Here is an 11,621-nt window from a genome sequence, read left to right as displayed (position 1 = left end):
ATTTTCTATTCTCTGGATAGATGTGAGCAATGGTACGTGTACAGGTGTAATGGATTGGGATTACTCAATAAAGCTGTACAAGATCAAGGCTAGTTTGACATAAAAATAGAACCAGCTTGCAAAATTTCAACTTTTTTATAAACCAATTCATCATATGGAACCGAGATAGAAGATGTTTTATCTTTATCTATTAGAAGGTTATCACTTCTGCAATATTTTAATACAACGGTAAGATGGAATCAAACCCATTTACAAGCCACTAAATCAAACTCTTCATACATTAATTCAACCTCTCTATGCAAACGTCTTGGGAGTATAAGAATAAATAATATTATAATCAAACCAAACTAAATAACTAATCAACAAATACTTCAGAAATCAAGTACATATAATATTATAATCATTAACTAGTTTACTCCCAAGTGCACTTGCCATGATTTGAGTGTCTAAAGTCACAAGTTAACACAACACTTCCATCCATTCTCTTCAACGCAAAGCTTTCCACCAACACATAGAATCCAAAATTCCTCCACAGTGTTTCATTTATTCCCTCAAACTTTTCCACTCTTTCAATTCTCATTTGTCTCTCCGCAATATTCTTTCCCTCCCAATCAGCTCTCTCTTCCTCCCTCTCATTCTCTCCACAATGGCCATGCTCAACCCTACCCTTCTCTCTCCTCTCTCCAAACTCCTAAACCCACATCACACCTCTTCTCCAACTTTTCCTTCCTCCCAAACAGCTTCTCTACCATCTCCCAGCCCAGCAACTTCAGTTTTCACCACAACATCCACAAGCACTTCATTACTATTCCCACTGTTTTCCTTGGAGAAAACTCTGTCCCACCTTCTTTCAAGTGTAATTTCATAGAACACTGACCTTTCATTTGTTCCTTTAGACTCACTCCTTCTTCCTTCACAAACATGAAAGGGCTGTACCATTTTCCAACGACCACTGGCTCGGAGCGATCCGATGATGATGGGAAGGTTGAAGGGTGGCAATTGGGCTCTCAAGGCGGGGTTGATGCCGAGAGCTTCACCCAATTGGTAATGGCGTGTGTCTGGGTGGACAAGTTCCAACCATTTCTCCTTAAGAAGAGAGGAGCAAACCCATCTGAGACAATAGACTTGGCACGAAATCCCCCACTCTTTTTCATAATCTCAAATTGTTGATATTCATCAGACGGATTCAAAGGTCTTGATTTGACGTCTTTGATGTAAGTGCAACACAAACATGTTCCCATGTCTTCTTCCTTTGAACATGTGCTCGCTTCGCTGCACAAAAGTGATAGACCTATAAGCTAGATTCATGGAATGAACAAGGGAAAAACAGAGCACATATGATTCGAGAAGCAGGGGAAAAACTTCATTCTACAATATCAGATATTTGTTTTTGACGAGAAAAGAAAAGAAGTGAGGCATACCCTTGACGCTTCCCTTTCATTCGAATGACATAGTAACGATTAGAAGACAAAGGCTGATTGAGAACAGGAATGAACATAACTGGATCGTGATCCACGTCGGTTCCTTCTCCACTACTCTGTGTATAAACAACAGCCAAGTTTCTGTTCTGTGGAAATGGCAGGTTTCCGATGCCCTTCTTGCATAAACCAAAACATCCATAAGTCTCAGCTTCTTCGTCTTGAAGGACTAGGTAGCTTGAATTTGGTTCCCTCTGGTTGATGCAAAAGAGCTTCAGGATCCCTTTTGTATAAAGATCGAGGTCTTGTTACGTACATTCTCTCTCTCTCTCTCTCTCTCTCTCTCTCTCTGATCTCTCTCTCCTTCCCTTGTTTGTGGATGTTTGTGTTCTGTGATTGATTTAGATTGTTGGGGTTGTGTGCTTGATGGTATTATTAATGATTCTGTGTGTGATTTTGCTATAAATCTGTCAGCTAGTGCCCGCAGGCTTCTTGTCCAAACAGTTCATAATTATACAGGAACCTGCGTGGAAGTTTCACTTGTTTGTCTTTTGGCAAATACAAGTCAACAGGATAAGATTGAATAATGAATAATCATACGTTGTACTTGACTGGTTAAAGGTCGAAGATACGTGTAATGGAAGCATTGTCAATGGTTATATTTGAACACTGTTCCTAGCCATAATTATAAATTATTATTAATTAGCTTAAATTTCTAAGAAAACTGGTTGATATGTTATTTTTAAAAAAATATTCATATCTTTCTACGTGTTTGAGTGAAATATTTAAATTATCCTCATTAATTACATTAGTTTCACTTAAACAGGTATAAACGTTTAAAAAAAACACATAAAGTTTACCCAATAATTACATTAGTTTTTAGAAAATGACATATATTGTAGTTAGACAAATATCTTTAGGTTACGTTTGAATGGATAGATTTAAGTTAAAAATTTTATTCAAAATTTTATATTTAAAATTCATAAATTTTAAATTTTTTATTTGAATAATATAAAAAATTTTAAATTACAATATTAAAATCTTTTGTTTGGATCCAAATTAAAATTTAAATTTTAAATTCTATATTTAAATTTAAAAGAAACTTGAATGATTAGTCAAAATCGACGGTCCAAATGACCAACTTTCATTGGGATTAGATAGTCAAAGTCGACTGAGATTATAGCACTAGCGACGATCGAGATGGGACGATTGACTATCACTGGGATTGGACGACCGACTTCCACCAGGACAAAATTGATGGCAACAACAGGGATTAGATGGCCACCTTCCACCATGACTTGTCCGACGACGACGACGAGGACCAGACGGCTAACTTCCACCAAGATTGAACCAATGATGATGATTGGGACTAGATATTTGATTTCTATTGGGACCAGAGCAACAGCGACAATTGGGATTGGAGATGACGGTGACCATCGGGACTAGACAGTTGACTTTCATAGGGACTAGACTGATGGGCATGATCGGGACAGGACAGTCAACTTCCACCGGGACCAGACAATCAACATCTACTGAAATTGGACCTGAAGGAAGTCTTAGTAGAAGTCAGTTGTCTAATCCCGGTTGTTGCCATCGATTCAATCTTTGTGGAAGCCAACCATCTGGTCCAATTCAACGATGGTGGCTTGTTTTTGTCAACTTCGGCAGTCCGATCGAATTACTATTGGTGGGCTGATTAAGCCTTTATAAATTTGGGTCAAATTACAAAAAAGATTAAATTAGGATTTGAAATTATAGGTGTTTAGAAAGGATTTTAATTTACAAAAAAATTAAGGTAGAACTTCACAAATCCATATATTTTTAATTACCCACACAATGAATTTGACTCATTTAAATTTATATGTATCCAAATATAGCATTAGTTTTAATATGCACGATATTGAAATTCATACAGTAAATATGAAAAGAAGCTAGCTAATGAATTGGAGCAATTCTTGAAAAGAATAATTTAAGAATACTATTTTTTGCATATTATGAGACATTTTTTTTAAAATATCATATTAAAAATATAAGGTATTATAAACCTTTTAAGATTTAAAAAGCCTTTAATTAGAGGTTGTAATTAATAAAAATTTTTAATCGAGACTGTATAAACATGAAAAGAATATATGGTTTTAAAGATAATTAATTAACTTTATTAGGAGCTGTAATTTAATTAAAAATATTTTATAATACTAAAGACATAAATATGATGTGAATAATCATTAACCCTTTTGCTTTTTTTTTTTTTTAAATATAGCAATTACTTATTATAATCATAAACAGTGTTGGTCGTGTCAAATTTTGTGCAAAACATGAGTTCCCATTTTAGTTTTATAATACATTTCATGTTAAGCAGTATTTTGGGAGTCTGGATTAACCAATAGGAAATATATCATATTTTAAATCATAAATGATCGAATAAAGAAACATACATGCCAACAACATCTCCGGGTAAAATGAATTACCTTTTGAACTTACATCGATTGATTGAAACATTTGTATTCATCATTGGATTTATTAAATGGAACCACCAGCGATTTCTTAATACAAGAGTTCGATGGAATCACTGGCGGTGAAAAGAAATTAAAAAAAAAAAAACAGAGAGAGAAGTGGTGACATGGAAATCTTTGTAAGGATAACGATGAGGGGAAGACCCAAATCTCCAGAAGACACGGCGGCGGAAGATGATGAGAAGACGACGATATTCCCAAATATGTTAAACGCCATCCAAATACTTTTCAAGCTCTTAAATGAAATCCGTTCTGTCTCTCTGTCTCTGTCTTTCTGGGGACTCAACCCTTTTTCTTTCCCATGCCATAGTTATGTTCATATACCACTCGGACTACCCCACGCACTCAATTCCTTCCGTCAAATTATATAGGGAAAATGACACTTAACTAAATCCCAACATACTGAATTAATACAACTTTAGTCCCCAACAGTTTGTTTTTAAAATAAGTTGAAAATATTGATACAAATTATTATAAATTCAGGAGTTTCAATTATAAATAAATATTTAAATATTAAATATAATTTTAAATTGTAACAGAAATTTCTGTCTGCAACTGTTTAAATTAATATTTATAATTTATTTTGTAAAATATTTTATTGAGGATCTAACTGTCATTAATTCATTATTTTGAAGTCTAACTATCATTCTCCTAATTATATATGTATATAGTCACGCACCTACATAAACTTGTTCCAATATCTATTGTTAACATGTTCTAACTAAACTTAATTAACTCATAACATACGTGACGAATTAAAATTCAAATCTTCATTAAAAAAATCTGCATACTTTTAGTACTCGATTGTGCTCTAAACAAAGCTGTCTCAACATCTACATACAACAAAAAAGCAAAGGTATGGTTGGAATTGGTTTTACCATGCTCATCGCCACTGACGAGCACCGAAATCGATCTGGATCAGTCATGTAGTCCTAGTTGATGCCAGCGGCTTGGTTGTGAGGGAAGTTGGTTATCCTATCCTAGTTGGTGTCAACTGTTTGGTCTCAATCAGCTACATGGCCCGATCAGCAGTTTGATCCTTGTCGCCGCTGGCAATCTGGTCTTGTTTAGTGCCACCAATGGGCCAATCAAAGTACAAAGAAATTGAGGTAGGATTTAAAATAATAGGAGTTTAAAAATAATTTTAAATCCATATATTTTTAATTACCCAAATAATGAATTTTGCCCAAATTTGAATTCATATGTGTCCAAACATAGCATTAATTTTAATATGTATCATATTGAAATTTGTACAGTAAATATGAAAAGAATAGTTAATGAATTCTTGAAAAGATTAATTTAAGAATATTTCTCTTTGCGTATTATAAGGCATTTTTTAAAATACTATAATAAAAATATAAGGTATTATGGACCTTCTAAGATTTAAAAAGTACTTAATTATAGGATGTAATTAATAAGAATTTTTAATTAAAACACCTTATTAAATAAGTATAAATATAAAAATAGTGTACAATTTTAAAGATAATTAGCGAACTTTATTGAGAGATATAATTTGATTAAAAAATATTATAATATTAAATAGATAAGGTATATGATGTGAATAATTATTAACCCTTTTGATCTTTTTTTTTTGGTTTAAAAAATGTTCCATCTACTTATTATAATCACAAACAGTGTAGGTCATGTTAAATTTTGTGCAAAACATGAGCTCCCATTTTAGTTTTATTTTACATTTAATGTTAATCAATATTTTGAGAATCAGCCTGAATTAACCAAGAGGAAATATATAATATTTTAAATAATAAATTATCAAATAAACAAACATATTTCCTCTGTTTAAAAATATAAGGCATTTTTAACAGAATCTCACTCCTAATAACGTAGTTACTTACTTTCAAACTAACCCTATCTTTTCATATTTACTCCTATTAAATACCTTATAATAAATATAAAATTATTCATCAATAGAGGCACTTTTGAAAAAAAGACAATAATTACACCTGAAAGACTAAAAATGCCTTACATTTTTGAACATCTAACCTCTCAAAAAATGCCTTACATTTTTTAATAGAGGGAGTACATACTAGCAACATTTCATAATAAAATGAATTACCTCTTGAACTTACACACTTCTCCATAAACAGTTTCTCTACCATCTTCCAATCCAACACCACTAGCCTTACTCTCTTCATTAGCATGGCTTTTGAACCATATTATCCCATTAGCCACATGCTTATCTTGAACTTCATTTACACTTATTGAAACCCTCATTGTTTGAACGCTTACTGACTGGAACAAGAATAGGATTGGAAATATCTCTTTGAAAAAGAAAAAAAATTATTAAGGAGATAGGATGGTTCAGATGCAGCCAAACGGTCACATGATAGCTAATATCTTCAACAAGTTGAAAGGGAACTTTGGAAGGAGTATAATAAAGTTTTAGCACAAAAAGAGCTCATTTAGTGTAAAAAATCTCATTGTAATTGGTTAAAATAGGGAGATAAAAATAATGGCTTTTTTCATGCTACTACTAAAATGAGGCAAATAAGGAATAAGATTATTGCTTTGCGTAATGACCAAGAGCAATAAGCAAAAGATCAATGAATCTTGAAGCAGATGGCATTTAAGTTTTATTCTAATTTGTATGCTTTGGATGAGTCTACCTCTCATACTTTTAATATAGTTACTCACTACCCTGCCCTAAGCGAGGTTGATAAACTTCAACTAATGACTGAGGTAACTATTGTGGAAATTAAAGCTGCTACTTTTGACTTAGGAGCAATGAAAGCTCTTGGCTCGGATGGCACACAAGCTTTCTGTATCAAGACTATTGGTACCTTCTTACAAGTAATATTTGTGATATTGTTTAGGAAGCTTTTACTTGACTTATGAGTCTCTAAGATATTAATTGCCAAATTGGACAAGCCCGAGACTATCAAAGAATTTACACCAATTTCCTTATGCAAAGTCAATTAAAAGATCATCTCAAAAATACATCCTTACTGTTAGAATTAAAAAGATTATGCCTAAAGTTGTGGGAGAACACCAAAACAGTTTTATAGCAGGTAGATAAAGGTGTGATATTATCATTATAGAACATGAAGACATTTATTCTATGAGAACTAAGAAGACCTAGAATGGGTTTATGGCAATAAAGGTAGGTTTAAAGAAGGCTTATGATAGGCTCAGGTGGTCTTTCATTCGGCAATGTTTTGTAGAAGTTGGTTTGGACAACTAAGCAATGATATTATATGAGCTAGTATTGAGACACCAACTATGCGAGTCTTGTGGAATAAGGAACCATCCAACAATTTCAAGCCTTCAAGAGGAATTAGATAAGGGGATCTTATTTCTCCATATCTATTCACACTTTTTATGGAGAAGTTGAACCATATGATTCTTGATGAGATTCATGCAAGTAATTGGAAACCAATTAGATTGTCTAAAAATGGGCCTCCTATTTAACATTTGTTCTTTACAAATGATCTAATATTGTTTGGGGAAGAAACCACCTCTCAAGTTGAGGTAATAAGTAGCTGTTTAGATTGGTTTTGTCAAGCTTTAGGGCAAAAGGTAAAGAAATTGAAAACAAAAATGTGTGTTTTGAGATATGTTCATTTCTCCAGAGCCAATATTTTAAGCTAGAAAATAGGAGTTGGTCTTACTGGTGATATAGAAAAATACCTAGGAGTTCCACTTTTACATACTTGAATCTCAAGTAATCATTTTAATGTCATTTTGGATAGAGTTAAATACAAATTGGCAAGTTGGAAAGATAGATTCTTGAATCTTGCAGGAAGAGCTACTTTAGTTAAAGTAGTGCTTTCGGCTATCCCCGTCTGTGGTAACCACATGCAAACTATTCTAATACAAAAAAAGATTTTGCTTGAAGTTGAAAAATATAGTCATTCCTTTCTAGGGGTGACAGTGATAAGGCTAAGAGACTCCACCTTGTATCATATAATGCGGCAAAACATTAGAGGAATAAAAGAGGTTCAAGTATTAAAGACTTAAGATGTCAGAATAAAGCTTTCATTATGAAATTGTGTTGGAAAATGGTTACTTCCCCTAATACTTTATGGGTTAAACTTCTTTGCTCTAAATATAGGTGTGAAAAGGATATTCTTTCCCAACTTAAGCATAGACATAGGTGTCTTTGGCTATTTGGAGAAGTATAATTTAATTCTTGGATACTTTTGTGATTGGTTTGGGGAAGAAGATTGTTTCAGGGCATCAAACTAAATTTTGGATGGAATGTTAGTCAAATGTTAGAAGTCCTCTCTTTCAAATTGCTACTTGTGCCTATAGTAAAGGTAGCTAATTTTTTTTTACTATTGATAGAGAATGGGATAGAACTTCGCTTCTCTACTCATTTGAGCCTAACATTATTGGCCTTATTACTAGCACTCATTGCCATAGAGAAATGAGTGGTGAGATGAGTGGAGAAGATAAATATATATATATATGAAAACCATCTACTGATGGTTTCTTCTTTGTCAAATCTGCATATCATTTTCTTTTTGCAAGTACACATGATCATCAAGATGGTTTGTAGAAGATAATTTGGAAGATAAATGTGTCAGAGAATCTAGATGTTTCTTTAGCTATAGGAAAGAGACAAAATTCATACCAAGGAATTTAGAGCTTGAAGGGATTTATCTAATAATAGTACCTGCCCCTATAAGTGTGAAGTAAATGAAGATACATGCATGGTACAAGAGATTGTCAATTTACAAAAAATCTTTGGCACCAATTATTCAAACCTAAGTACTGTGATCTATTTGAAGTCTTGGTAGGTGCTGATTAGATTAGTTGGAATCTTAAGAATGAAATTGGGCTTTCAAGTACTGGAAAAATTCGTTGAAATGTCTTGTTTTCCTACGCTTCTTAGGAAGTCTGAAATCTCAGAAACAAGAAGATTTTCAATAATGAAGGTAATCTCCAATATTTTGATGCTACTAAAATTTTGACTAAAGTTATGGTGGATAAGTATAATGTCCATCTTGACATTACTAATAATTACCACATAATCATAATACAATAGTAATTAAGAGCCATTAATTCCTTCTAAGCTTATCGTAATCAAAGAAGGGTTAAATCAATTAAAAATTTAAAATATATTTAAAAACATTCAGGATCTCAAAAATCCTTTAAATAGGTAGTTTGAGCTCAAACTAAATGATATTTAATAGTATAGGAAGCATGGGACACATATGGAAGCAAACTACAAGAAAATAGGGTCAAAAATGTCATTTTAACACATTTGGACATATATGCCGCGGCATTAGGGTTCATATTGAAATATCGTCATAATTAAACCTAATTGAAACCATAATTTCTAGTAATCATTGGATTAAACCAACTTAGACTATCAAGTTTGTAATTTAAAATAATGAGATCCTAAGTTTTTATAGTTTAAATAAGTTAAAAGTCATTTATTAAACTTTTAATTAGAGTAAAATAATGTTTTGGAAGCACAGGATACCTCAAATGAGTGAAATATTTTAAAAATATTTAGAAAATGTCAACTGTTAAAAAACATAGCAATGAATTACGCCATGTGCACATTGCACCGTGGCTCCTCACTTTCTATGCCACAAGCCACAGCGTGTTACATGTTTATAGTAGCAATTCTACTATCATTTAACAGTAGATCGAGGCAACTTTTGGCGTGTCCTAATCCTCCATCCGACATCTAAATGAGACAATTTAGAAATCTATGGAAAGCTCTTTTTATAAACTAACTAATGGCATAAATTTTACTTCCAAATTAGTCACACGATGAAGTTGGACATCAAAACCTATTTTTGCAACTTTTCACACCTTTTCCAACTAAAAGGGTGTCCAAGACCCCACACAAGTGTCAAAAACCATTTCTAACACCCAAACCATACTCATTAGACCTATAACCAACTCTACAATACACTATATGCACATTTATATCACAATATCAAATTTTCACTCATTAACCCTTTTAATACCAAAAACAGAAAAGGAAGATTTTAACATTGCATTTCATTAAAAATTATCCATAGCATGCTTAAAACAACCTTCCTATACTTGTACTAATATTTTGGCTCTATCAAGATTTACAATTTATTATAAACAATATCTCAAGGCCCAAAATATATTCTAGACATCATAAACAATAATATAGTGTAAGTGTAAACAAAATGTTTCCTAATTGAAAATATGTAAACTATTACACAAAATAAATATATTAAGGAGGCATTACAATAGGAATACATAGATCCCTTAGCCTCTAGAGCCTTTTCCTTTTCTGAACCAAAACTAGAACCTATAAAATATTAAAATAGAGGGGTGAGTCTAGCCACTCAGAAACCAAAATATACTTATCCTATGTAGTTGTATATCAATTGAATAAAAAATATAAATGGAATTGATTACCCAAAATATACTTTTACAAACCATAAAAGTTGTCATTTCTCACTTTAATTCATTTTCACAATTCTCATTTCAATTCACACAGCATATTGCCACAAGACACATGGATATGTGATAATGACCTGACTTGTTATCACGACTTGCCATAAACTTGAACAACTATGTGACACGTTAGATAATTACATATGCATAATCAAACTGCTTTATACCCTCCTTATATCTTCCTACTGAAATTATAGGCTATAATATCAAATAGGGCTCTATCCGTGTGACTGAACTACCCAAGCTCACCAATTATGAGATGTGAACCGACCAAAGATCACAAGACTCTGTCTTGGACAATGGTTTCCCCCACTCTCAAATCTCTGGGGTGTCATATACCCTAAGCTAACCTCATTGATAAACTAGTAAAGATAGTTAAGTTTTATTCCCTCGACAAATTATGAGACAGTCCCTCGATAAGTTATAGGGTAAGGCTATACCCTCGTGCACTAAAAGGAAATTGAAAATACTATATGGATTTTAACTACTCCTCCCTCTAAGCGAACTCCTGCTAAATGATCATGCTATGTATTATGCTCACTCATTTTATAATTTCATTTATTCATTATTAGCACATTGAGCTCGCAATAATAGGTTACCCAAGTGAGCATTTGTAATACTTTCACAACCATTCTTCACCTTACTAACCCATCATTTTTCTTGGTTAATAGAACAATCATCACATCACATCAAATCACACTCCTCACCTTAAAATACATGCATATTCATAGTTATAAAAATCATCTTGACTTCAATTTTACATTTCAAGTCAAAATAAATATTATGCACATTTACAATTCAACAATTATCAAGGCTCATAACATGCTTTCACATTTAAAGTCAAATCATACATGCCAACATACACATTTCACAATTAACAATCAATTAACAAACAACTATCCAAAGTAAGGTTCTCCTAATTACCTTAAACCTTTAAAAAGTCAAAAAAATTTTCCTCAATATTTAGCTTCCAAGCTTGATTCCCAAGCCAAATGTGGTGCCTAAATTCTTAAATCTACAATTAATAAATTCTAACTAATTAACATTGTCAAGAACACAATTTCACTTTCACATTTTTACTTCAAAAGAACCCAACATCCTTATTTTCCACTTGGGCTTACCTATTGGATTCATTAACTTTCCTTAGCTCTTAATAGCTTCATTAAACTCTCACATTGTCATTAATAGCTCAAAAATTAAGTCTATTTACCATAATAAATGGCATTTCGGCCATTAACAAATCTATAACTACCAAAATGTGTAAACTCATTAATTTTAGGTT

At 32.5% G+C, this 11,621-nt stretch overlaps 1 pseudogene; it reads right to left on the bottom strand.

The window, feature by feature from the left end:
• Positions 1–215: 215 nt before the first annotated feature.
• Positions 216–1,869, bottom strand: LOC129321249 (uncharacterized; annotated as a pseudogene).
• Positions 1,870–11,621: the final 9,752 nt, after the last annotated feature.

Source organism: Prosopis cineraria, unplaced genomic scaffold, assembly GCF_029017545.1.
Source record: "Prosopis cineraria cultivar Desert tree isolate PC_DT_omini unplaced genomic scaffold, ASM2901754v1 PC10, whole genome shotgun sequence".
Lineage (NCBI taxonomy): Eukaryota > Viridiplantae > Streptophyta > Magnoliopsida > Fabales > Fabaceae > Prosopis > Prosopis cineraria.
This window is presented reverse-complemented; position numbering and strand designations above follow the sequence as displayed.